General features: G+C 41.5%; 1 protein-coding gene across 4 annotated transcripts in view; it reads left to right on the top strand.

The window, feature by feature from the left end:
* Window positions 1–25,676, top strand: part of rnf44 (ring finger protein 44) — a 155,586-nt gene that overhangs the window by 46,374 nt on the left and 83,536 nt on the right. Inside the window, exon 1 of one of the 4 annotated variants that reach the window (XM_059990247.1) lies at window positions 24,486–24,638. The exons of 2 other annotated variants lie outside the window; for them this stretch is intronic. The gene's annotated coding sequence lies outside the window, so the exon portion shown is untranslated. Of the gene's footprint in view, window positions 1–24,485; window positions 24,639–24,912; window positions 24,935–25,676 lie in introns of those variants that run through there. One more of the 4 variants, XM_059990249.1, reaches the window with a different exon arrangement.

The following is a 25,676-nucleotide window of genomic DNA, read 5'->3' as shown; positions in this document are numbered from 1 at the left end:
AGAAGTGCTTGTGTAACTGAAATTCTCACTGCCAGCTTCCAATTGACATATCCAGTGCTTATATTTATGATCCTGTGTAGCTCGCCCTATTGTTCAGATATTGACTGAATTTTAAACCCTTCCAGCCTCTGTTTTCATGAATGATCTAAAGTCTTTGACAACTGAAGGAGTGAATTGATTTTGAAAGCCTTTAAGTTGTTCTTCTTTCCTCATTGAGGTAATAAAATTTATTGCATACTAATGTCCTAATTAGCACAGGGGAAGATGACTTGATTTTTCAGCATTTGAATTGTTGCCTCATTATAACATTCTGGTGTACATGTCTATATTAACAATAGGCATTTCCACTGAATTACTAGCATCCTGCCCAGTTATTTTTATTGCTTGATTGCCCGCCTCAACAATTATCAGAAATAATGATCAGAATCGTTTTGGATTTACGAATGCTTTGCGTTTTCAAGGAACACTGGCTGTCTGAGAAATTATTTTATCTATAATGAATAAAGGGAAATTAAATGAATTAACAAAATTACATTCAAGCAGTATACAAAAAAACCTGTTTAAAAAAACTAAAGCTACTTTAAGGTTTTATTTTCTAACACACAGATGGGAGACATTCCCTTTGCATCTTACAGCCTTGTACTGCCACAGCCCTACACTGTCTGCTTTTTCTTTCCCAAGCTCCACAAATAGAAATGTCAGGACAACCCACTATTTCAGTCAGCTTTTGCCCTAATTAATTAATTTCTTCCCCACTTGACTCCATGATTTAATACTGGTTTGCTCCCTCCCAGCTCCATCAATATCACTTCAGATGCTTCTGTCACTTAGTTCCAACAATATGCAGTCCCTCTATGCCACCTTTCTTTTTCCAGAATGGAGGTCCACACAGTTTTCCTCGATCAATATACTCATTCACTTGGCTAAACATATCCTTGCAATGAACAACTTCTTCAATTTACTCACTTTCCAGATAGAAGATGGCAACCATGGACATTCACATAGGCCCAAGCAATACCCACCTTTCTTTTGATATGAAGTATGTCAAACAGTCTTGATTCAGTAGAAGTTGGGAGCCCTCTAGTCCAGTATTTTGTTTGTCTTGCCTACCCCTTTCCTCACCTTCATTACAACTTCTCCCTCCCTTTCACAATTCAGACAAAGGGTCTTCAACTGAAACACCAACTCAGTTTTCCCTTTTTTCAGATACTCCCTCACCTAGCATTTTCTGTTTTTGCTTCAACTCTCTGAAATCAGTGATTTTCAAAATTTGTTAAATTCCCTGTCTCCAGTTTTAATCACTAGCTTTGATGGTGACACCTACTGCTGATAAGCCCTGTGCTCTGGAATATTATGTCTATATTTGTGCCCCTCTGCCTATGTTCCCTCTAAGCTGTGCGATGCACACCCTTTTTCAACCAGCGCACAAAGGAAATTTAATATGCACACAAAAGGTTAGTTACCTAAAATAATGTAGTAATTAATAATTACACTTACTGAAAATAATCTTTTAGCTAAATGTTTCTGTTAATTAGTCAGTTTTTCAAATACCACAATGCACGTAACTAATTTACGTCACCTCACCTTTCCGGTTTGTACGGCTGCATCACGGCGGCAGCCATCTTTGGCTGACAGTGTTCATATCGTAAAGTTTACAAAGACCTGTTTCAATTCCTGTAGATAGCATATTAAGTTTTTATTGAAAAAAATATTCACTATGTCGAATTCAAAAGAAGCGAAGGGCGTGAAGCGCAAAAGAACTGCAAATTTGTTTAAAGTTGAAGGACTTAACAAAATAGTAGAAACTGCTACACCGAAAGCTTATGAGGTCATGAATGTTCAGCTACCAGAAATATTTATGCATGATTAATGTTAAAATTGTACGAGACATTGGTAAGGCCAAATTTGGAATATTGTGTACAGTTCTGGTCACCAAATTATAGGAAAGATATCAATAAATTAGTGAGAGTGCAGAGACGATTTACTAGGATGTTACCTGGGTTTCAGCACTTAAGTTACAGAGAAAGGTTGAACAAGTTAGGTCTCTATTCATTGGAGCGTAGAAGGTTGAGGGGGGATTTGATCGAGGTATTTAAAATTTTGAGAAGGATAAATCGAGTTGACGTGAATAGGCTGTTTCCATTGAGAGTAGGGGAGATTCAAATGAGAGGACATGATTTGAGAGTTAGGGGGCAGAAGTTTAAGGGAAACACGAGGGGGTATTTCTTTACTCAGAGAGTGATAGCTGTGTGGAATGAGCTTCCTGTAAAAGTAGTAGAGGCCAGTTCAGTTGTGTCATTTAAGGTAAAATTGGATAGGTATATGGACAGGAAAGGAGTGGAGGGTTATGGGCTGAGTGCAGGTAGGTGGGACTAGGTGAGATTAAGAGTTCGGCACGGACTAGGAGGGCCGAGATGGCCTGTTTCCGTGCTGTGATTGTTATATGTTTATTCGGAAACTGGAGTTATCTGTTTGTATTGTCGTGATGCAAAAGTTGCTGGAGATTTTGCTAGTGGAAAGAAGTGGGATGATATTTGGAAACTTGACTTTTTGAAGCATCATTTGGCAAGTAAATCGCATTTGGACGGTGTACAAAAGCTCAGGCAGCAGAACCTGTCATTACCTGTTATAGGAGTGCTATATGCATGTTACGGTTGAGTGCAGATGAGCAACAGTAAAAACAATCAAACAGTGGAGATCAAAGTCTAAAAATCATGATCTTCTAGCTGAAAATACTGTAATAGTTAGACAGTTTAATAGACAATAGGTGCAGGAGTAGGCCATTCGGCCCTTCTAGCCAGTACCGCCATTCACTGTGATCATGGCTGATCATACACAATCAGTACCCCGTTCCTGCCCTCTCCCCATATCCTTTGACCCCACTATCTATAAGAGCTCTATCTAACTCTCTCTTGAATGCATCCAGAGACTTGGCCTCCACTGCCTTCTGGGGCAGAGCATTCAACATATCCACCACTCTCTGGGTGAAAAAGTTTTTCTGCATCTCTGTTCTAAATGGCCTACCCCTTATTCTTAAACTGTGGCCTCTAGTTCTGGACCCACCCATCAGCGGGAACATGCTTCCTGCCTCCAGTGTGTCCAATCCCTTAATAATCTTATACGTTTCAATCAGATCCCCTCTCATCTTTCTAAATTCCAGTGTACACAAGCCCAGTCGCTTCAATCTTTCAACATATGACAGTCCCGCCATTCTGGGAATTAACCTTGTGAACCTACGCTGCACTCTCTCAATAACAAGAATGTCTTTCCTCAAATTTGGAGACCAAAACTGCACACAGTACTCCAGGTGGGATCTCACCAGGGCCCTGTACAGCTGCAGAAGGACCTCTTTACCTATACTCAATTCCTCTTGTTATAAAGGCCAGCATACCATTAGCTTTCTTCACTGCCTGCTATACCGGCAAGCTTGCTTTCATTGACTGATGTACAAGAACACCTAGATCTTGTTGTACTTCCCCTTTTCCTAACTTGACTCCATTTAGATAGTAATCTGCCTTCCTGTTCTTACCACCAAAGTGGATAACCTCACTTTAAACCTTAATGATTTCATATTTTCTGTGCAAGAAAAAATTAAATCCAAACTGATTTCAAACTTTGCTCAAATGGTGGCATTTATACTTCAAAATGAACAGTTTTGCGACCTTGCACAGTTGATGGACATTGGGGGAAACGTTCTTGTGTCTAGTGCGAATTGTGAGCGAGGTCTTAGCCTAACGAATCAACTCAAAAACAAGCTGAGAAACCGTTTAGGTGAATGTCATTTGTATATGTTAATGAGAATCAAAAACTATCAACTGGATGGAAGTTCTATTAGTCTAGATAGAGTTTACAAAAAATGGGTAAATGTCAAAGACAGGAGAGAGAAAACATAACTGACTTAAATATGTATGTTATTGTTATTCTGTGCAGTTTTATGTCAAATATTTTGTAAACCTACATAAAGTGTGCCATGTGTGAATTCAGTGCCACATACTTTCGTCACAAGAAAAAAATTTGTACAACATAAGATTTTTGCGCACATTGACTACTAAAAGTTAGAGGGAACATTGCCCTCTATCTACCTTTCCACTTAAAATGTTCCTAGAAAGCTACAACTCTGACAATTTATCAACAACAAAATGAAGTTCTCTGAAATTTGTTTCATTACATTGAAGTAACTCTGCATTTCTTATAAATTTGATCTCGCAATTTTATGTATTAAACTCAGCTTCCACCTGGAATTGAAAAGTAAATAAAGAACTTCCATTAGAGTTTTTCAGCATTTTTGATCATCTATGCCAAGATGAAGTAGGATTTGCTCTCTACCCATCCTAGAAGAGCACGTTGACTTACTTTAAGTGTGTAGCGAGACATCACTGCTGGCCCTGATAAGTAACACTTTGAAAGCACTTCACGTGCAAATACATATATACAGCATTCAACTTTATTCAAATGTTCAGTGAAAATATTACAACAGGCATTCTACATAGTTTCAGTACTTAATACTATTACATCTAAATTTTAAATAAAATTATCTTGTCAAAACTAGAAAAAATCAAAGTGGAGAACAGGATGGACTTGGTTTTATGGATTACAGACTGCTAAAATTATGAAAAAAAAATCAGTAATGATATATTCCATTTATTCAACTGTGAATGGATTCAAAAGTTCTCTAATATAAAACCATTTCAGATTCATACAGGTCAGTATTGGAAAGTGAAACATTATCAAAAGTATGTCAGTGATAACATACCTGATTCTGATCTGCAGTCTCGTGTCTATTATGAATTTTTTTAGTTTTACAAGAAGGCAAATTTGTTATAAAGCTGATTAATTCTTTAATTGAAGCATAGAGAATAAATACATAGAGAAATCTTCTAAGTGTTTGCACTTATGACAACCTAGACCTTCTTTGGGCGTCAAAGCATCAGGAATTAATGTTTTAAGTTAGATTATGTCAGAAGTGCAAAAGATTTTCTTTCAGCTCATCGTTAAAGTCCAAGTTCCTAAATAGTTTAAATTTCACTTAAAGCTGCACAGTAAAACAGAACACAAACTTGCACAGGTAAATAATAGTTGATATATTTATCTGCTTGGCCTTGTGCTTATTTTAAAAGGAAAACATAGTCCAAGTTTAATTTGATTTATTTTCTATGTCTGCCCCCTGGCTTTTGTTAGAAAAATAAGCAGATGTAATATTAGCAATTGAGAGGGGCATTATAATTGAGCAAGTTTAGATGTCATTAGTGTTCGCTGGGGAATATGTTTACAGCTTATATTGTCAAATCTGCTTTCCCATGTAAAGGCAAATCGGGCTTCAGAAAAATGGCTTTAGGTAAAAACGATAATGAAATAACGTGAAGGCAAGGACAATTCAAGCTAAATTTAACAATTTTACTTCAGTGGTATCAAGTATTGAATTTTGTTTCAACGTTGACACAAGATAACACTTTTGTAACAAGTGTGCTAATTCACTTCATCAGGAAAATATTTAGCCTTTTGTTTTCGAGGTGATTACTACATGGGCACTGGGGGCACTGACATTTGCTGCAACAGGCTTTGATTACTCGAGTCTAAATTTATGGAAGAGAAAGATTTTACTCCAAATATCAAATCACTGACCTTTCCACTAAAGTTAACACATGGAATTTACATGGTAAATCAATGGCTATTAGAGCACCAGCAAAAGTTGTGCCAAAAATTACTACAATCAAATATAGAGTAATTGCTTAGCTAATGTGCTGGGATTGTAAACCAGAGTAAAATGAGGAGGAAATTATATTTTCAAAAATGGATTTTTGTTAAAATCTTTTCACAGACTGTGGGAGTTGCTGGTACAACTCGCACATTAATCACCATTCCAAAGACTTTGAAGTTGGTGAGCTGCCTGTGGCTTTGCATTGAAGGCACTCGTAATATAAATGAGCTCGAGCACTGAAGGATTATATACGCATAAATGAACAGTCAAAGTCAACTTTGTCATACTGTATGCAGAATACATGTATGAACAGGCGCAATGAAACACTAACTTACAAGTGGTATAAGTGGTATTCACAAGAAAAACAAACTGTAGTGACACATACAAAATGCTGGAGGAACTCAGGTTAGGCCGCTTCTATGGAAATGAATAAACAGTCAACATTTCGGGCCAAGACTCTTCGTCAGGACTGGAAAAAAAATCCAGAAGAAGACGGCGAGGGGTAGGAAAGGTGTACGAGGTAAAAGCAATAAGTGAAGTCAGGTGGGTGGGGGAGGGGGTGAAGTAAGAAGCAAGGAGGTGAGACATGGAAAAGCTAAAGGGCTGGAGAAGAAGGAATCTGATAGGAAAGGAGAGTAAACCATGGGAGAAAGGTAAGGAGGGGTACAAGAGGGATGTTGTAGGGAGGTGAGGAGAAGAGATAAGAAGGGGGCCAGAGTGAGGAATTGAAGAAGAGGGAAGGGGGAGGAGGAAAAATCAGTTGGAGAAATCAAAGTTCATACCATCAGGTTGGAGGCTACCACAGATGGATTATGTGATGTTCCTCCTCCAACCAGAGAGTGGCAGTAGAGGAGTCCATGGAATGACATGTCAGAATGGGAATGGGGATTGGAATTAAAATGGTTGGTCACCGGGTAGTTCTGCTTTTTGTGGATGGAATGAGCATGCTCAAGGAAGTGGTCTCCCAATCTACGTTGTGTCTTACCAATGTAGAGGAGGCCAGATCAGGAGCACCAGGTACAGTAGACAACCCCCAACGGACCACAGGTGAAGTGTTGCCTCACCTGGAAGGATTGTTTTGGGGCACTGAATGGAGGCGAGAGAGGAGGTGAACAAGCAAGTATAGCACTTCTTTTGCTTGCAGGAGAGAGATTAGCAAAGAGGGATGAATGGACAAGGGAGGAAGCAATCCTTACAGAAAGTGAAAATTGGAGAAAGGGAAACACTCTTCTTTGAAGACAGATGACATCTCTGATGTCCTGGAAAGCTTCATCCTGGGAACAGATGCGGCACAGGCAACAGAACTGGGAAAAGGGAGTAGCATTATTACAGGAGACAGGGTGGGAAGAGGAATACAAGATAACAGTGGGAGTTTGTAGGTTTATAAAATATATCGGTGGACAGTTTGCCTCCAGAGATGGAGACAAAGAGACTAAGAAAAGGGTGATAAGGGTCAGAAATGCACTGTGAATTGAAGAGCAGGGTGGAAATTGGAGGCAAGGTTGATGAAATTGATGAGCTCAGCATGGGTGCATGAAGCAGCACCAATGCAGCACAGGAAGAGTTGAAGAGCAGCACTAGAGAAGGCTTATCCAGTCTCAGCCCAAAAAGTTGACTGTTTATTCATTGCCATGGATGCTGCCTGACCCAAGTTCCTCCAGCATTTTGTGTGTTGCTTTGGATTTCCAGCATATGCAGAATCTCACGTTTAAAAACTGTACACTTTTCCCCCCACAAGAATGAATACAGAGCAAAAGAAAGTCCATTATAAACACCACTCAATCAAAGTGTTGTCCTACTGAGCAGTGATTAGAGTTGTGCAAGTTAGTTCAAGGATAGAATGGTTGAAGGGAAGTAGCTGTTCCTGAACTTGGTAGCGTGGGACTTCATGCTTCCATACCTCTTGCATGATGGTAGCTGTGAGAAGATGGCATGGCCTCATGGTGAGGATTTGTAAGGACAGAAGTTTACCGCCTTTAGGCAGCATTTCATGCAGATACTACCAACAGCAGGGAGGGATGAGTGTTTAATATGTGGGGCTGAGCTCATTGCTCTCTGCAGCTTCTTTAATCCCTGTGCTTTTGAATTGCCGTACACACCACAATGCAACCACTCAGGATACTTTCAATAGTACACACATAGAAGCTAGCTAGTGTTTGATGTCATGACCATTTTCCTAAGAAAGTAAAGATGCCACCCTCCTGTGATTGCCTTTATGTGCTGGGTCTGGCACAGGTCACCTGATATGTTAACACGCAGGAATTTAAAGCTGCTGACCCTCTCTCATACCAATCCAGTGTCGAGTTGGTGTGCATTCGCCCCTCCTTCTCCTTCCTGATGGCAACAATCAATTCTTTAGGTTTACAGATGCTGTGTGAGTTGTTACAGCACCACTCAACTAGATGTCTTATCTTGCTCCTGTATGCTGACTTATCACCACCTGTGATTTGTCTACTGTGAAGTCGTCGGCAAATTTATGGCTGGCATTGGAGCTGTGCTTGGCCACACAGTCATGTGTATAGGGAGTAGAACAGGGGGCTGAGCATCTAGCCTTAAGGTGTACCTTTGTTGATGGTCAGTGGGAAGACGTTACCGGTCCTCATTTTTTCCCATAGTAGAGGAATTAAGGGTGATATGGAAAAGGCAGGTTGGTGGAGATGAGTCCATGGCCAGATCAGCCATCATCTTATTGAATGGACGAGCAGGCTTGACAGGCCAGATGGCCTACTCCTGCCCCTATCTTTTATGTTCTTAATGTTCTCACTCATAGAGCTTTGTGGTGAGAAAGTTGAGGATCCAGATGCAGAGGCCTATGTACTGAAGCTTGATAACAAATTCAGTCAGGATGTTTGTATTGAACATTAAGCTGTTATCGATGAACAAAAGCCTGTTTCATGTTGTTCAAATGGTCCAGAACAGTGAGGAATCAGAGAAATTGCATTGGCAGTTGACCTATTGCAGCAGCAGGCAAATCAAAGCAGATCCAGGTCACCTCAAGACAAAACTGTGCTCTCAAAGCACTTCACTACAATTACTGTAAGTGCTACCAGACAGTAGTCACTGAGGCAGGTCACCGTGACAAAGGCTTCAAGCTACCTCGATTAGAATTGCATACCACAATGACACAGACATCCAGGTACGCTGCTTTGCTTTTGCTGATTATACACTCAGTTCCTCAATGCCAACTTAATGCTCGGCTGAGATTAGACGTAGACTGTAGCCACGTGATGGCAGAGAACTCCCATGGATTAATTGACTACATCTAATCAAATTGAGCTTGAAATTCATTATTGTATAAATTAATTTTTATTATATCAGAAATATTAAAATTAATAGTTTTACATATCTGAATTGATCTACTCAATATTTTAAAATTACAAGAAATACAACTGAAAAAGGATCCAGGAGATCTGCAGCTGACTCTTCCTGCTCCTGATTTTGCAATTGTTTATTTTGACTATGGTGAGAGGGTTCAGTCCCAAAATAATACCAACGTTATTTCCAAATACCAGGAAATGACAGTGTAGAAATGTTTCTGTAACTTTTTTTTAAATAAAAGGACAGAAATAGAAACTGAAATAAGCTATTCATTTCCTCCTGTAGCAATCCTATAGTTCCCTTATTTGCTGAGAATCTGGTGATCAGCCCTAATATACTCAGCCGCATCTCTAGAGCCTCTTGGGTAGAAAATTGCAAACATTCTTCTCTGTCTGGGTGGAGAAATCTGTCATCCTGTACAGCTTGAATGGAGATCACTTATTGAGATTGTCCCATGGTTGTGGCCACTGTAACACACTGTGTCAAAAGAGCTGGTCATTGAATTCAGGAAGTGAGAAGGTGAGGTGGGAAAAAGAGTGCACATGCTCATGTTAACAACAACAGTGCTGAAGTTAGAGGATTGAGTGCTTCTGGTTCCCAGAAGTGAACATCGCCAATAGCGTGTCCTGGTCCAAACATAGAGATGCCAAGGCCAAGAATGCTCACCAAAACCTCCATTTTACCAGGAGACTAAAGAAATTTGGACCTCACCAATTATTTTTTTTTTAAAATTGATGCACTACAGAAAACATCCTATCTGGATGCATTATAGTTTGGTATGGCAACTGCTCTGCCCATGACCACACAAAAACTGTACAGCGTTGTGTCCACGTTATAGAAACTAGCCTCGCTTTCATGGACTGTCTAATTGGTAAATTGGTTTACTACTATCAGATATATTGAGGTACAGTCTTGCATGCCATTCATACAGATGAATCCACTGCAACAGCACAGTAAGATCATACACAAGGGAAAACAATAACAGAATGCAGAATAAGTGTTAGCCACAAAACTACAGTGCAGGTAAATAATAAATTCCAATGTCATGAGGTAGATTATGGGGTAAATTGTTTATGGTACTAGGGAACTATTCAAAAGTGTTATATCAATAAAATAGGAACTGTCCTTGAGCTTCGTGACATCTGCTTTCAGGCTTTTGCATCTTCTGCTCAGTGGGAATGGAGAGAAGAGCAAATGTCCTGGTTGGGTGGGTCTTTGATTATGCTGGATGCTTTACTGAGTGAGCAAGAAATACAGTCAGGTCCAGTCACAGGCAGAGCAGTTAGCATACCAAGACTTGATGCACCCAGACGGAATACTGCATTGAATAGAAATTGGGAAGGGTCAAAACAGGCATGCCAAATGTCTTCAGCCTCTTGAAGAAGTTGTGGTACTGAGGTTCTTTCTTGGTGATGCCTTCAATATGATTGTACTAGGACGGGCTGTTCACTCACAAGAACTTGAAGCTCTTTACCTCAGTGCCGTTGATCTAGACAGCAGCATATACACCACTCCACTTCCTGAAATCAATGACCAGCATATTTGTTTCACTGACATTGAGTGAAAGATCGTGGTCATGTCACTAGGCTCTCTATCACTTATCCATACTCAGGCTCATCACTATTTGAGATACGGCCCACTAGGTTGGTATCACCTGCCAATATGTAGATGGAGGAGAATCTGGCCACACTGTCACGTGTGTATAGGCAGCAGAGTAGGAGGCAGGGGATGCAGCCTTGTGGGGCACCATAGTTGAGGATAATCATGTTTGAGGTTCTGCTGCCCATGCTTACTGATTACGGTCTGTGGTCAGAAAGTTGAGGATCCCATTGCAAAGAAGACGTTGAGTCCCTGGTCTAGGAGTTTGGAGACAAGTTTGCTTGGAATTATAGCATTGACGGCCAAGCTGTAGTCAATAAACCCGAGTCAACATAGGAGACTTTACTGTCCAGATGCTCCAAGTATGAGTGTAGATCAGGGAATTGTCATCTGCCATAGACCTGTTTCTGCAATCGGCAAATTGAAGTAGGTCAAGGTTGTCTGAGAGGGTGGACTCAGTGTGTTCCATGATCAGGCTCTCGAAGCACTTCATAGTGGCTGTCAGAGCCACTGGACAGTAGTCATTAAGGCAAGTTCCCTTGCTTTTCTTGGGTATTGCTTTGATAGTTGCCTTCTAAAAGCAGGTGGGAACTTCAGATTGAAGTATGATAGGTTAAAATAGGCAGGAAATGCCCCCTCAGCTGATCTGCACAGGGTCCAAGGGTACAACCAGGGACACCATCAGGGCCAGATGCTTTCCATAAGGTTCACTCCCCATAAGGCTGATCACACATCCCCAGCAGTGACTGGAGGCCAAGGTGTGTCAGAAGCTGCCAAGATGTGATGTTCCAATCTCCAACTTTCACAAAGTTGCCCTCTGAAGCTTTAAATGTACCTCGGTAGACCAATAAAGCTTTCATGAAATTACAAGCTCTGGTTTGTTCAAAGGTTTGTTTTTAAGTAAATAAATTAATTACCTAAAATTAATACAAATAATGGTGAATGAGAATTCAGTGTACCAGCATTTCACTGAACTTGAAAGTGAATGTATTATACTGATGAAGGTTGATATCAAGTCAATTACGACGGATGGGTTTCACAACATTTTTGGTTTTAGTTCCCCTAAAACTCTGATGATGATCGTCAAGACTACGTACCTTTCAAGCTTGTGCCACTGTTAAAAGTATTTTAGTTTAAGTCATCAGATTTTTTCTGGCTTGAGATCCTATTACTCGTCCATTGGCAGACGCTGAAGATGAAAATGTGAGTGATGTAATGAGGAGGAATTCATCAGTAACTCGCATCTGTTAAACACATTTGATGATATTAAAAAATTGAGAAGGACGGCTGTTCTTATGTTCTGAAAAGTTTAATTAGAGTCGTACACTGCTTTGGAGAACAATTGGGTAACTGCCAATATGGAATTGGATGACCAAATTATCAGCAAGCACAAGGTTGGCGTGCATTGTCTTGAAGTTTATGCTTAGTTCCACACACACAATTTCTAAACTCTCCCACAAGCCCAGGCAGCAGCAGCCAATAGGAACAAGACTGCTCTAAGAAAAATAATTAGAAAGCAGAAAAAATGCTGGAAAAGTTTAGCAAGTCAGTTAGTATTTGTGGAAAAGATACAGCATTTCATGTCCATGACCCTTTGTCACAACACTGACTGCTTCACTTTCTGAGGATGCGTCTAAAACCTGCTGGGGTTTCCAGCATTTTCTATTTTTAGTTTCATTAACTGAATGTTCAGTCACTGATGTTAGACCCTTGTGCATCATAATTCCACAGTAGTTTTGTTAAAGACCCAGAATAACCTGCCAATCTGCTTTGATTAAGGAACAGCTATTAAATCACCTAGAGATTCTGGGTGTGCACAGCATCATTTATTTTCTTCAATAATTAGCCATTTGCCTTCCCTCAGGAAATTTAAAGTTTAATAACCTGGACCCATTTCAGTTATTGCCCACCACATATTGTTTTTTCTTTTATCACCACCGAGAGCAAGTTTATTTTCTATCATTCAGAACCCTATCTCGCGGTCAAGCTGTCCTTGATTAGCCTCAAACCTTAACTAAAATTCAAAACATTCCTTTCACTGTGAATGAACATTTTAAAATAGTGTACCCCCCCCCCCCCATAAATGTATACATACACACACTTGACCAAGCTCTCAAATTCTTTGCAGTCTCAAACCAATATACAAATTTGTTCCATTTAAATCAGGCATTAGTTCACAAACTAATGTTAAAAAACCTTCACAATGATGTGTATCTTTTGCAATTAAAGGTCCCAGCATAAGGGCTTCAATGGATGTTTACGTAGAGCAACTTTAACCGCCAAGAACATTCTCCCACCTTTCTATCCAGTCTGCCTTTAAACGAGATACTTCTGTCAAACTGCATCCCACTGCTTACTTGATGCACCCACCATTTGAACAATCACAGCTTCTGCGCTTCCCCATAAAATATCCACTCATGCTGAAGCAATATGGTTTATCATCGAAGACCCTGAGACCATTGTCAGAGCACTACCACAACTTTTCAAAGTCTAGATTGGTCCACAGAGTATGACTTCCTCCCCACTCTCTTCCAAAGAATAGAAAGTCATCATAGCATTTGCCAATCACACCTTGAAATTTACCCCAGTCCACTGCCACTTTCCTTGTTCCATTGCTCTCATCTCCTTAAAAATCATAGTCATAGAACACTGAAACCCAGAAGCAGGCCCTTTGGCCCGTGTAGTCTGTGCTGAACCATTAATCTGCCTGCTAGGCCCATCAATCTGCACCCTGACCTTAGCCCTCACTATCCCTCCCATCCATGTACCTATGCAAGTATCTCTTAAATGTTGAAATCGACCCTGCATCCACCACATCCGCAAGCAGCTCATTCCACACTCCCACCACCCTCTGAGTGAAGAGACTCCCCCTCATGTTACCCTTAAACATTTCTTCTCCAACTTTAACTTGTGACCTCTGGTGATAGTCTCACTCAACCTCAGTGGTGGGGGGGGGGGAGAATCTGCATGCATTTACCCTATCTGTACCCCTCATAATTTATCAAATCCCAACCAGTTCAATCTTTCCCTACAACTCAGATCTTCAAGGGCCAGGAACTTGCTTGTAAATTTTCTGTGCACTCTTTCAACCTTATTGACATCTTTCTTGTAGATAGGTGATGAAAACTAGGCACAATACTCCAAATTAGGCCTCAACATCAACATCTAATGCAATTTCAACATAACATACCAACTCCTGTCATCAGTATATTGATTTATGAGGGCCAATATGCCAAAAGCTTTCTTTACAATCCTATCTACTTGTGATGCCACTTTCAATGAAATATGGACCTGTATTTCCAGATCCCTTTGTACTACTGCATTCCTTGGTGCCCTAGGACTTACTGTGCAAGAACAACCCTGGTTGTTCCTGCCAAAGTACAACCCTGCACACTTGTCAGCATTAAATTCCATCTGCCATTTTTCAGCTGGTCCAGAATCCTGCTGCAAGCTTTGATGGCCTTCCCAGGTGTCCACTACGTCCCCAATCTTGGTGTCATCCGCAAATCTGCTGATCCAGTTTACCACATTATCATCCAGATCACTGATACAGATTACAAACAACAATGCTTCGATCCCTGCAGCACACCACCAGACTGCAGCCTCCAGTCTAAGAGGCAACCACCTACACCACTCTGTGGCTTCGCCCACAAAGCTAATGTCCAATCAAATTTACTATCTCATCTTGAATGCCAAGCAATTGAACCTTCTTGACCAACATCCCTTGTCAAATTCCTTGCCTTCACCATCTTTCCTGATAACTTCCTCAAAAAGCTACTAGATTGTTCAGACATGACTTAACATGCACAAAGCCATTTGACTATCCCTAATCAGACCCTATCTATCCAAGTACTTGCATACATATCTGGTTGCTTAGTAAACCTTACAATAACTTTGCCACTACTGATGTCAGGCTCACTGGCCTACATTTTACTGGCTTGTTCCTGGAGTCTTTCTTAAACAATGGAACAGTAGCCATCCTCCAATCCTCTGGTATCTTTAAAAATCTCTGCTAAGGCTCCTGCAGTTTCTGCACTAGCCTCCCACAGGGTCTGAGGGATCACATTGTCAGACTCTGGGGATTTATTCACCCCAATTTGCCTCAAAATAGGAAACACCACCTCCTCTGTAATCTTGAAACTTAATGGAATAGTTATCACTAGATGCAAAGTTCTGTCACCTGCCCTGTCTCATTCACCAATGTGAGATCTAGTATCACATTCTCTCGTGTTGGGACTTGTATGTACTGATTAAAGAAACTTTTCTGAACACATTTGACAAACTCTTTCCACCTCAGCCCTTTTACAATTTGGGATACTGTCGTGGTTTCTCGTGCCCCACAAACGACCAGGAGACGCAGAAGATTCTTCAAGAAGTATTAAACTTTAATTTGCAAATCAAAGCTGAGACGGTCATTGAGCTAGTCGCTGACTGCCCACCGATCCTTGTACGTAGCATTTTTTATAGCAATCTCCTGGTTTAGTTGTATTAGCATATACAATTGGTCTACAGTTGTGTATCACAAGTACATCCGCCACTATTGTTTCTACCCATTGACTTAATCATGCTCTAATCTATATCTCTTAGCTACCTCTCATTAACACCCCATTGTCTTCTACATTCTTATGATTTCATTCTCCTACTAAATTGGATACATGCATAGCAAATAGCAAGCTCAAAGCTGACTACATAGTTTTGGTTACACAGCAAACAATGCAACTTTTATACTTCAATAATACCCAGTCCATAAGTGGAAAGTTAAAATCACCTACTATCACAACCTTATGTTTCTTGCAACTGTCTACAATCTCCTTACAAAATTGCTCCTCCAAATCCTGCGTACTGGTGGGTGGTCTATAACACAATTCCATTAACGTGGTCATACCTTTCTTATTCCCTGTTCTGGCCATGGGGTTTCACAAGCTCCCCATTCTTTGCTGAATGAGCTAGGCTGTAACATTTTTCCTGACTAGTAATGCCACCCCTCCCCCTTTAATCCCTCTTTCTCTATCATGTCTAAATAACAGAACCCCGGAACATTGCTAGTCCTGCCCCTCCTACAGCCAAGTCTCGTTAATGGCTACAATGTCATAATTTCACATGCTGATCCATGCCCTTCTGAGCCACAGAGCGAGACTCAGTGCCAGAGACCTGACCACTGTGGTTTTCCTCTGCTAGCTCATTTCCCCCCCCCCCCCCAAAACAGCATCAAACAGTCAAATGGCCACAGGTTACTCTAAATTGCCTGCTCATCCCCTTTCTCCTGCCTGATGGTCACCCAATTACCTGTGTCCCACATCTAGGGTGTAACTAGGTTCCAGTATGTCCTGTCCATCAACTCCAAATGATCCGCATCTAACTCTTTAACAGTCTGTTAGAAGCTGCCGCTGGATGCATTTCCTGCAAGTTGCGTTGTTTGGGATTCTGGAGGTCTCCCTGCCTTCCCACCTCCTGAAAGAGGAATATTTCTGTATCCTGTCTGGCATCCCCACTGCTTTAAATGTGCCATAAGAAAGAGATAAAGAGTAAAGAATGAAATAAAATCTATGTATAGCATACACCTCTCCAAAGCCTAGATAAGCGAAAATCACATCTCCCCACACTAACACTGGTCCACACACACAATGGCAACTCCACTTAAACCCAACCTCTTTTTATTGGTCCTTGCTAAATATCAAATGATGCACAATCCAATGTCTCCTTGTGAACTGTGGCACCTAGAAAGTACCGGTTGCCTCCGCTCGCTTATCTTAAACTCTCCCTTTAAGCAATCTGGTGTCTCCTTGAGACTGTGGCATGCATAAGTGCAAACTGCCCCTGCTTGCTTCGATGATTCATTGATTTTGGATCATTAAATTCCCTCTGCACTGAGCAGCCATGTCAAACCCACTGCATGGAAATCCTTGTTCTGTAACAATATTACTATCAACTTTAATAAAGCTGGATATGTGTGAATACCTGCAGCATCTGGTGACCCTGTGATCTCCGTTTCTGAGGCCAACATCAGAACATCTTTCAAGAGAGTGAATCCCCACAAGGCATCAGCCCTGATGGTGTACCTGGTAGGGTTCTGACACCTTCAATCTCACACTGCTACAGTCAGAGTTTCCCACCTGCTTCAAAAGGGCGACCGTCATACCACTGCCCTAGAAGAGCAGGGTGAGCTGCTTCAATGACTTTTGCCCAGTGGCACTCACATCTACTGTGATGAAGTGCTTTGAGAGGTTGGTCATTGCGAGAATCAACTTCTGACTAAGCAACAACCTGAACCCACTGCAATTTGCCCATCCCCAGAAAAGGTCTACAGCAGATATAATCTTACTGTCTTTCCACTCAGGCTTTGATCACCTGGACAATAATAATACCTTTGTCAGGTTGCTGTTTATTGACTATAGTTCAGCATTCAACACAATCATACCCTCAGTTCTAATTAACAAGCTCCAAAACCTGGGCCTCTGTACCTCCCTCTGCAACTGGATCCTTGACTTCCTAACAGGGAAACCACAGTCAGTGCAGATGGGAAATAACAACCCCTCCTTTTGACAGCCAACACTGGTAGGCCTCAGGGATGCATGCTTAGCCTACTGCTCTGCTCTCTCTATGTCCATGATTGTGTGGCTAAGCACAAACAGCATCTGCAAATATGCCGATGACACAACAATTGGCAGAATTTCAGATGGTGACGAGAAGGTGTGGGAGTGAGAAAGATCAGCTAGTTGAGTGGTGTTGCAGCAACAACCTTGCACTCAATGTCAGTAAGACCAAGGAACTGATTGTGGACTTCAGAAAAGGGAAGGTGAGGGAAGACATACACCTCATCAAGGGATTAGAAGTGGAAAGAGTGCACAGTTTTAAGTTCCTGGTTATCAAATTCTGAGGATCTAACCTTGGCCCAATTACAAATAAGGCACAACAGCAGCTATATTTCATTAAAAATTTGAGGAGAATTGGCATGATACCAAAGATACTCTCAAATTTCTACAGATGTACCATGGAGAACATTCTAAGTGTTTCCATCACCATCTGGTACAGAGGGGCCACTGCACAGGATCAGAAAAGACTGCAGGAAATTGTAAACTCAGCCAGCTTTATCATGGGCACTAGGCTCCCCAGCATCCAGGACACCTTCAAAAGGTAATGCCTCAAATAAAAAAAGGCAGCATCCATCATTAAGGACCCCATTACCAGGACCTACCCTCTTCTCACTGCTACCATCAAGGAGGGAAAAGGGGGTACAGGTGCATGAAGACACACACTCAATGTTTCAGGAACAGCATCTTCCCCTCTGCCAACAAATTTACAAATGAGCAATGAACCCATGAATACAACCTCATTATTTTTCCAGTCTCTTCTTCCACTACTTATTTAACTAAATTTTCTTTTTAAAATATGAACTTCTGATTGTAATTTATAGTCTATATTATTACGTATTGCATTGCACTTCTGCTGCAAAACAACAATTTTATCATAGCCAGTGATGTTAATCCTGATATGACAATATTGATTCATTACAGCTCCCTGAAAAAGCCACTTAATTGAGGGTGAAAAGCAAGCGCTGCTTTTGCCACTGACATCCACAAAGCACGAAGAAAGCACGAAAAGAAAGAGCCTCTGTCCCTATTAGTTCCCAGAAAATTTCAAAGCTCAGATAATCATCTTCCATCCCCAGTACAAACTTGAGACCAGACCTGTAATTACAATTCACATCTAACTACCATTAGGTAGTTCTGACATATTCTGGTTTCTGATTTTTCAACCATTTTCTGCACTTTACACCACTTTCCCATGGCCCCTGCCATCAATTTAGTGAAGCATGCCTTCCTTTGCATTATCCCATCACTAAGACAACAGCACACTTCCCCCGGGGCCCACTTTTAATATCACCTCTTTCACCGAACCTTTGATCATGTACTAATCTACCTTAGTAGATCTTCTCCCCCAAGATGTGTACATATAAAAATAAACATCATTTCTGGCCATCTGGTTTCATTGCTGGTAGTGCCGATTCCAGAATGCACCATATAATGATATGACAACATTTAATAGTTATTAATCTTATGCACTAATTTGCAAATCCACTGAGAACTACTTTAAACCCAAAATGAGATTATGAAACAAGTGAAAGCAAACATCCAGATCCCTTTTAGTATTTGGGTACTTTATCCAGTACACAGCTTGAATTTCTTATTACTTTTCTCAGAAGTGACAGCAACTCAATTTATCCATGCTGGTTCTGGTGCTTTCTTTTGCTGCTCCATGCAGGTTCCCAAGAACGGAACCAATTCAGCATTAAAATAACTAAGTGACAATCAGGATGGTGCTGGTGAACCACGGTGACGGTCTGAGGGCTGCAGAAAATACTTCTAGCTGTATCTTTCAAATTACTCTCACTACAATCTGCAGCAAGTAATTTCCCTTTAAACAATGTACTTTTAAAACAATTTAATGATCTACAGATTTCATGATCTTCTGTGGGACTCTGCAGAAGCAGCGCCTTTAAATGGACAGAAGTTCATTGCCATGGCCGGAAGCAAGGCAGGAGGAGAGGGGAGGACTCCAACCTAGGCTGAAACGCAGAGGGATGAGGCACCCTCTACCCAGCATCTTGTTAGCAAATGTGCAGTCGCTGAAGAACAAAATTGAGGAACTGAGGGCAAGATTGCTGTATCAGAGAGAAATGAGGGATTGTTGTATTCTATGTCTCAGGGCATGCCAGGTACAGCAGTCAGACCGCAAGGCTTCTCAACTTACTGGATGGATCAAATTGCTGATTCGGAAAAAGGCAAAAGGTGGAGGTGGGTTTTTCATGATGAACTCTCAGTGGTGCTCCGATCTGACAGTTTTGTCAAAGTCATGTTTCCTCCCCCCCCCCCCCACAACCTTGAATACCCAATGATCAAATGCCATCCGCCCATTTCACCTAGGGGTTTCTCCTCCATGATCCCGACTGCAGGTTTCACATCACCAGCAGCAGACTATAATCAAGCGCTCAAGATATTGCACAAACCCATCTCCAAACAAGAAGCAGTTCATCCCAGTGCATTTCAAATCATAGTCAGGGACTTCAATCTGGCTTGTTTGAAGATAACCCTGCCCAATTACCATTAGCATATAATGTGTAGCACCAGAGGCCTAACACACAAGATCACTGTTTTACCAGGATAAAGGATGCCCACTGTACCGTGCCCAGACTGCTTTCAGGAAATCTGATCACTTAGCTGTTTTTCTCCTACCTGCACACAGGCAGAGGCTAAAGAGCAAAGCTCCAAAGATTGGGATATCAAAGAGGTGGTCGCAGGAGGCAAAGGAGTGGCTATGGGATAGCTTTGAGTTGGTGGACTACGCCCGGTTCAAGGACTCATTTGTGGATCTGAATGAATACGCCATGGTTATCATGGACTTGATTAAAATAATTGTAGACAAGTGCGTCACCATAAAAATCATTCAGTCTTCCTCAGTCAGAAGCCCTGGATGAACCATGAGATCCATAATCTGCTATGGGTCAGACCAGATACATTCAAGTCCAGTCTGGTGACCAAGGAAGTTACAAGAGGTTCATGTACGATCTCTGGAAAGCCATCTCACAGGTTAAGGTGGCAATTCCAGACTAAACTGGAATCAACAAAGAATACTCTACAGTTGTGCCAGGGCTTGAATACCATCAGCTCTTATGAAGTTAAATCAAGTGACATAGGCAACAGCAGGGCTTTACTTCCAGATGAGCTCAATGCCTTCTATGCCCACTTTGACTGTCAAAACATGAAGGAACCATCACAAACTCCCACAGCCCCTGATGATCCTGTGATTTCGGTCTCTGACACTGATGTGCGAATAGCCTTCAGGACGAGCCAACAAAAAAACCATCCAGCCCAGACATGGTACCTGGCCAGATACTAAAGACCTGTGCTGATCAACTGGCTGGACCATTCACTGATATCTTCTCACTATGGTAGCCCAAGGCACCCACCTGCTTCAATTTTACCAGTGCCTAAGAAGAAAGTGGTGAGCTGCCTCAGTGACTATCATCCTGTAGTACTTATGTACACAGTGATGAAGCACTTTGAGAAATTGATGATGAAACATCAACCCCTGTTTGAGAAGCAACTTGGATCCGCTCCAATTTGCCTACCAGAGCATCAGGTCCACAGCTGATGTTATCACATTGGCTCTTCACTCAACACTGGAACATATGGACAGCAAAGGCACATACCTCAGGATGCTCTTTATCGACATAATCTCAGCATTCAATACCATCATCCCTTCAAAACTAATCAGTAAGCTCCAAGGCCTGGGCCTCAATACCTCCTTGTGCAATTGGATCCTCAATTTCCTCACTTGCAGACCCCGGTCAATTCAGATTGGCAAGAACATCTCCTTCAAGATCTCTATCAACTACAAGTCTTTGTGCTCATCCACCTGCACTAGTCAGTTTACACCTATGACTCTGTGGCTAAGCACAGCTCCAGTGCCAGATTGTTAACGACATCACCGTCAAAGGAGGTGATGAATCAGCATATAGGAGGGAGACTGAAAATCTGGCTGAGTGGCGCCAGAGTAACAACATATTACTTAATATCAGCAAGACCAAGGAGCTGGCTATTGACTTAGGAGAGGGAAACCAGAGGTCCGTGAGCCAATCCTCATTGAAGAATGAGAGGTGGTGAGGGTCAGCAAAATCCTCGGTGTTATTATCGCAGGGACACAGCACACAAGTGCAATTATGAAGAAGGAATGGCAGCACATCTTCCTTAGGAGTTTGCGAAAATTCAGCATGACATCTAAAACTTTGACAATCTATGTATAGATGTGTAGTGAATAGTATATTGACTGGCTGTATCACAGCCTGGTATGGAAACATACTGTCTGCGAATCCTGCAAAAAGCAGTGGATAGAGCTCAGTCCATCACAGGAAAAGCCTATCCACACTGAGCGCATCCACACAATGTGCCATTCTCTGAAAGCAACATCGATCATCAGAGACCCCCTCCCCCCACCTCCCAGGGCATGCGCTCCTTTCACTGCTGCCATCAGGAATGTGGTACGGAACCTTAGGACTCACACCATCAGGTTCAGGAACAGTTATTACAATCAGGCTCTTGAAATAATTTCCCTATTGCTGAAATATTCCCACAACCTATAGTCTCACTTTTAAAGACTCTTCATCTCATGTTCTCCATTTATTGCTTATTTGTTTATAATTATTACTTTTTTGTATTTATAGTTTATTGTGCTTTGCCCACTGGTTGAACACTCAAGTTGATGCAGTCATTCTTTGATTCTGTTATGGTTATTATTCTATCGATTTATTGAGTAGACCCGTAACAATATCAATGTTGTATATTGTGACATATACACTTTAATAATAAATTTACTTTGAACTTTCAAAGGCAAATCTTTTGGATTTGTCCTTTCTACAACTTTGAGGGGTGGGGTGTTGGAGGAGGAGGGAAGGAGAGCAGAATCTCATGTCTTCTTTGTTGTTTCCAATGACAGCAAAACAGATTCCCCTCCCCTGCTCCCAACACGAAACTCAATTACAATAACCTCCAAGTCAAAAAGCACCAGAAGTTCAGCTGAACAGTCCAAACAGTATTTGTGCTAATGAAGAATTTTGGACATCAAATTTCTCTCCCTATAACACCCCTTTAGATGACAGCTGAAAAAAATTAATCCTGGTTGTTCTGAAGTGCACTTGTTGCTGGACACTCAGAACAAGACTTTTTTTGACAGCAGTGGTTTGATTTTAAGGGAATCTCCAAAAGCAAATCTATGTCAAGCGCTGGGACTTTCACTTACATAGGTTTTTTTAAAACTCAATATCTTGCTTGTTTTTTTAAAATAATGAACCATTCACCTCCTAAACTACAATTCCCCTTTGCAAAAACTGAAGCTTCACTCCCAGACGTACTTACTATTTTCCCGAGTGCATCTGCGGTGGTAGAATTGGAATGCAAGGGGACCATTCAATGACATTGATGCCACAGACACTAAATGAAAATTAAACCTCAGGCTCATGACCAAATCATTCTGTTCTGCGCTAAGTGGCAAAATTTCTGTGTCTGCACGTGTTTTACTGTAAGATAAAGTTTCGTAGTTTGAATTATTTACTCTTTCAACCCTTTCATCTCCAAACATGTGTTTTGTTTAACTTATAGCAATGAAGCTATTGAAGTTTCTTCCAATAAAACATCTGGAAAACTAAAGATATCGTCTTCAATTCCTGCTACAGACAGTATTCCTGGCAACAATTACGGATGAAAAGGCTGTTTACAAACTCAGTATACATTTTAGCTAGGGATAATTATTAGAGTACATATCCTCTCCATCACCAGGATCTTTTGCATGACCTGTTTCATCTTCTCCCCCAATCAATTTTTTGGGGGGGGGGGGGTGGAAATCGCTTCCATGCCCTTTATCTTTGGCTAGGTATTTCCATACTTTGCAAAGCAGCCTCCATAAACTCATCCAAAACTCTTGCTTGTTTGAGTTCTGTGCACTCAAAACCCCTGCAAAGATCCTCACCATCCAGCCTCTGCCACCTTCTCCCAGCTCCCATTGAGCAGGAGGTACAGAAACCGCATCAGCACGCTCAAGAACAGTTCCATCCCTTCAATCATTTGGTTCTTGAACCAACTGGCATAATTTGGCAATAGCGACGACGTTACACTAAAATGGGTTTAATTTTTTGCTGTTTTTTTTGTAAAAAGTGTCTAATTTATATTTTCTTGTGAATGCTACAAGTTTTTCGTTGCACCTGTGCATTGGATTATGAATTTAATGCTCTGATATTTTGAAATGTTGGTTGTTCTTTTTGAAAACCCTACAAGATCGTGACAATCGCATTCACAGTAATCTCCTCCGATCTGGAAACGCATTTTTGCTGCCCTAATGTGACCATGGCTGCTGTGTATGTCTTTAGCTATGAAGACGATAGTTGTGTAACTCCCACCCCGAAACTCCCCTCCCTCCTTCCGTCCTAATTTCTTTCAATGTATTAATCTTTGATAACGAGCGCTTTAGGACGATTTACTACAAGGGCGCTAAACATAAATTAAGGTTGCTCGTAGTCAGTCGTAAAGCCTCGTAGCGTCCAACTCCTCTCCGGTAGTTTCCAATGGATATAGAGAATCGCGAATGAACGAAGGATGTGCTTTGGAAACCATTGCATAAAATATAATTCAACAATGCGAGCTCACCATTGGACATGCTTAAAGTCGATGTAATGTCAATTTCAAGAGGTTGTGTCGTCTTCGAGTTGCAGGAAGCAACACAATGTGACCAACCCATGTGCAAATCAGATGTTCGAGCTTAATTGCCACTTCTTCAAAATAAGGGCCTCCCACTTGTATTGCTGTTATTCCTCCGGACGACTGAAGGAAATGTTTCAATGCAAAGGTAAACACGACTTTGAAGTAATCTCAACAAACTCACCCGGCTTGTCACAGACTGAGGCACATGACTCATTGGTACAGACATCCAAACATCTCGCCTGATCAATTTTATAGAAGTCCTAGTAAGGTGGAGCTACTATTAGAGCCGCACACGTTGCCGACCATCCGCAATCTCTCTCTCTCTCTGGAACTCCTCGCTCGCGTTGTGGGCTGTCAATCAGCCGCGCTGGATGTCGTAGTCAAATTCAACGCAAGCAAGCTACACATCGCGGAGGAAGCGAGCCTCTGGCAGCAACTGCAGCCCGTGCCGTCCGGAGCCTTTTCCAGCAGCACCCGCTGACTGGGTCCGCTCACGGCCTCGAACAGGAATTCAGAGTCCTCCTGGGAAAGAAGGATCGGCGAAAGAACCGCATTGGTGTAGAGCGAGCACGATTACTTACCTATTTATGTTTGGTCACGCCCCTGGACGGTTCCATTTTGAGCCTTGGAGGACCAGCAGGGAAAAAAAATCGAGAGAAAGAAAGAGAGCTCTTAGATAATAGAAAAGCACTGAACATGTAGTGAGAGGTGAAGGAGGATGAAGTGGGCAAGATCAGCGGTTAAAGTGATGTCAGATTAAAAACCTAAATCAGGTATACAAGAATGCTCTTAAAGGCTTTTGCATAGTGTTGCGCATATTTCGAATAGCAATATTTGGGCGTATGTTTGCATTGAACGAAGGTTGCAGCAAGCTGGCTTTGCTCCGATTGCATACGAGTCTCCAGCCTTGGCTCGCTTTTGTTTGTGCTTTTTTGTCGTGCACTGCCGTCAGATCGCAGCCCCCGCCTTGTTTTTGTTGGTGCTTCCTTATATTTTTATTTCCTTATTTCCTCCCCCCTCCCACCCCCACCCCCCTTTTCAGTGGTTGCTCGGGCTACGCGGCGACTTTGTACGTCGGTTATTTTTTTGTATTGATCGGGATTATTGCATGGTCAATGTTGGGACGGTTTGCTTTTCTTTAAGATCGTGCCTAGGCCTGAATTGTAACTGTACGTTTCTGTCTGCATTGCAAGGGATACAAAGGCTCTCGGCCTTGTACTGTTTGATGTACAGTAATTACAGATGAGCAAGAGTGACGAATTTTAGTGACCCAACAAAGCTTTAGCGCACTGTTTGGCTCTTAATTTATATATTTATTTTAGGAAGGTTGGGCATGCTCTTCCGCCTGCAATTGTATCCATTAAAATAATATTTTAGAACTCTTGCATCGTTAGCTCTTTGTAGTTAAAACGCCAGTTCTGGCTGATCGTGTGCGATACAATTTCGTTGCACAGGCTTTCTACGGCCTTTGGGTTTTCACTGCTGATGTTTGGATTCTGTCGGTTTCAGAAACTTTTAAGAGTCCAGATAGAAACCGGAATCTTAGCTTTCCATTGGCAGTTTTAGCCTGGACTTTTTATTGTCTACGTAGCAAGCAGGCACAAGTTTGTATTCTTCAGTCAGGCTCAACTTCTGCAAAAAGTACTTTCTCCTCTAAAAATATACTAGATTGTAAATATTAACCTTTACTTCAAAAGTAAATTTTAAAATAGCTGTGATATATTTAAAAATTCCTCTTTTTAAGCCAACAGTTTAATGGTACAAAACTAATGTCCAAGAGTACTGTCCTCCCAGGTGAGAAGATGATTACA

This window comes from Hypanus sabinus, chromosome 15 (assembly GCF_030144855.1).
Source record: "Hypanus sabinus isolate sHypSab1 chromosome 15, sHypSab1.hap1, whole genome shotgun sequence".
Lineage (NCBI taxonomy): Eukaryota > Metazoa > Chordata > Chondrichthyes > Myliobatiformes > Dasyatidae > Hypanus > Hypanus sabinus.
Note: the sequence above shows the minus strand (reverse complement) of the source record. Positions and strands in the feature narration are given on the sequence as shown.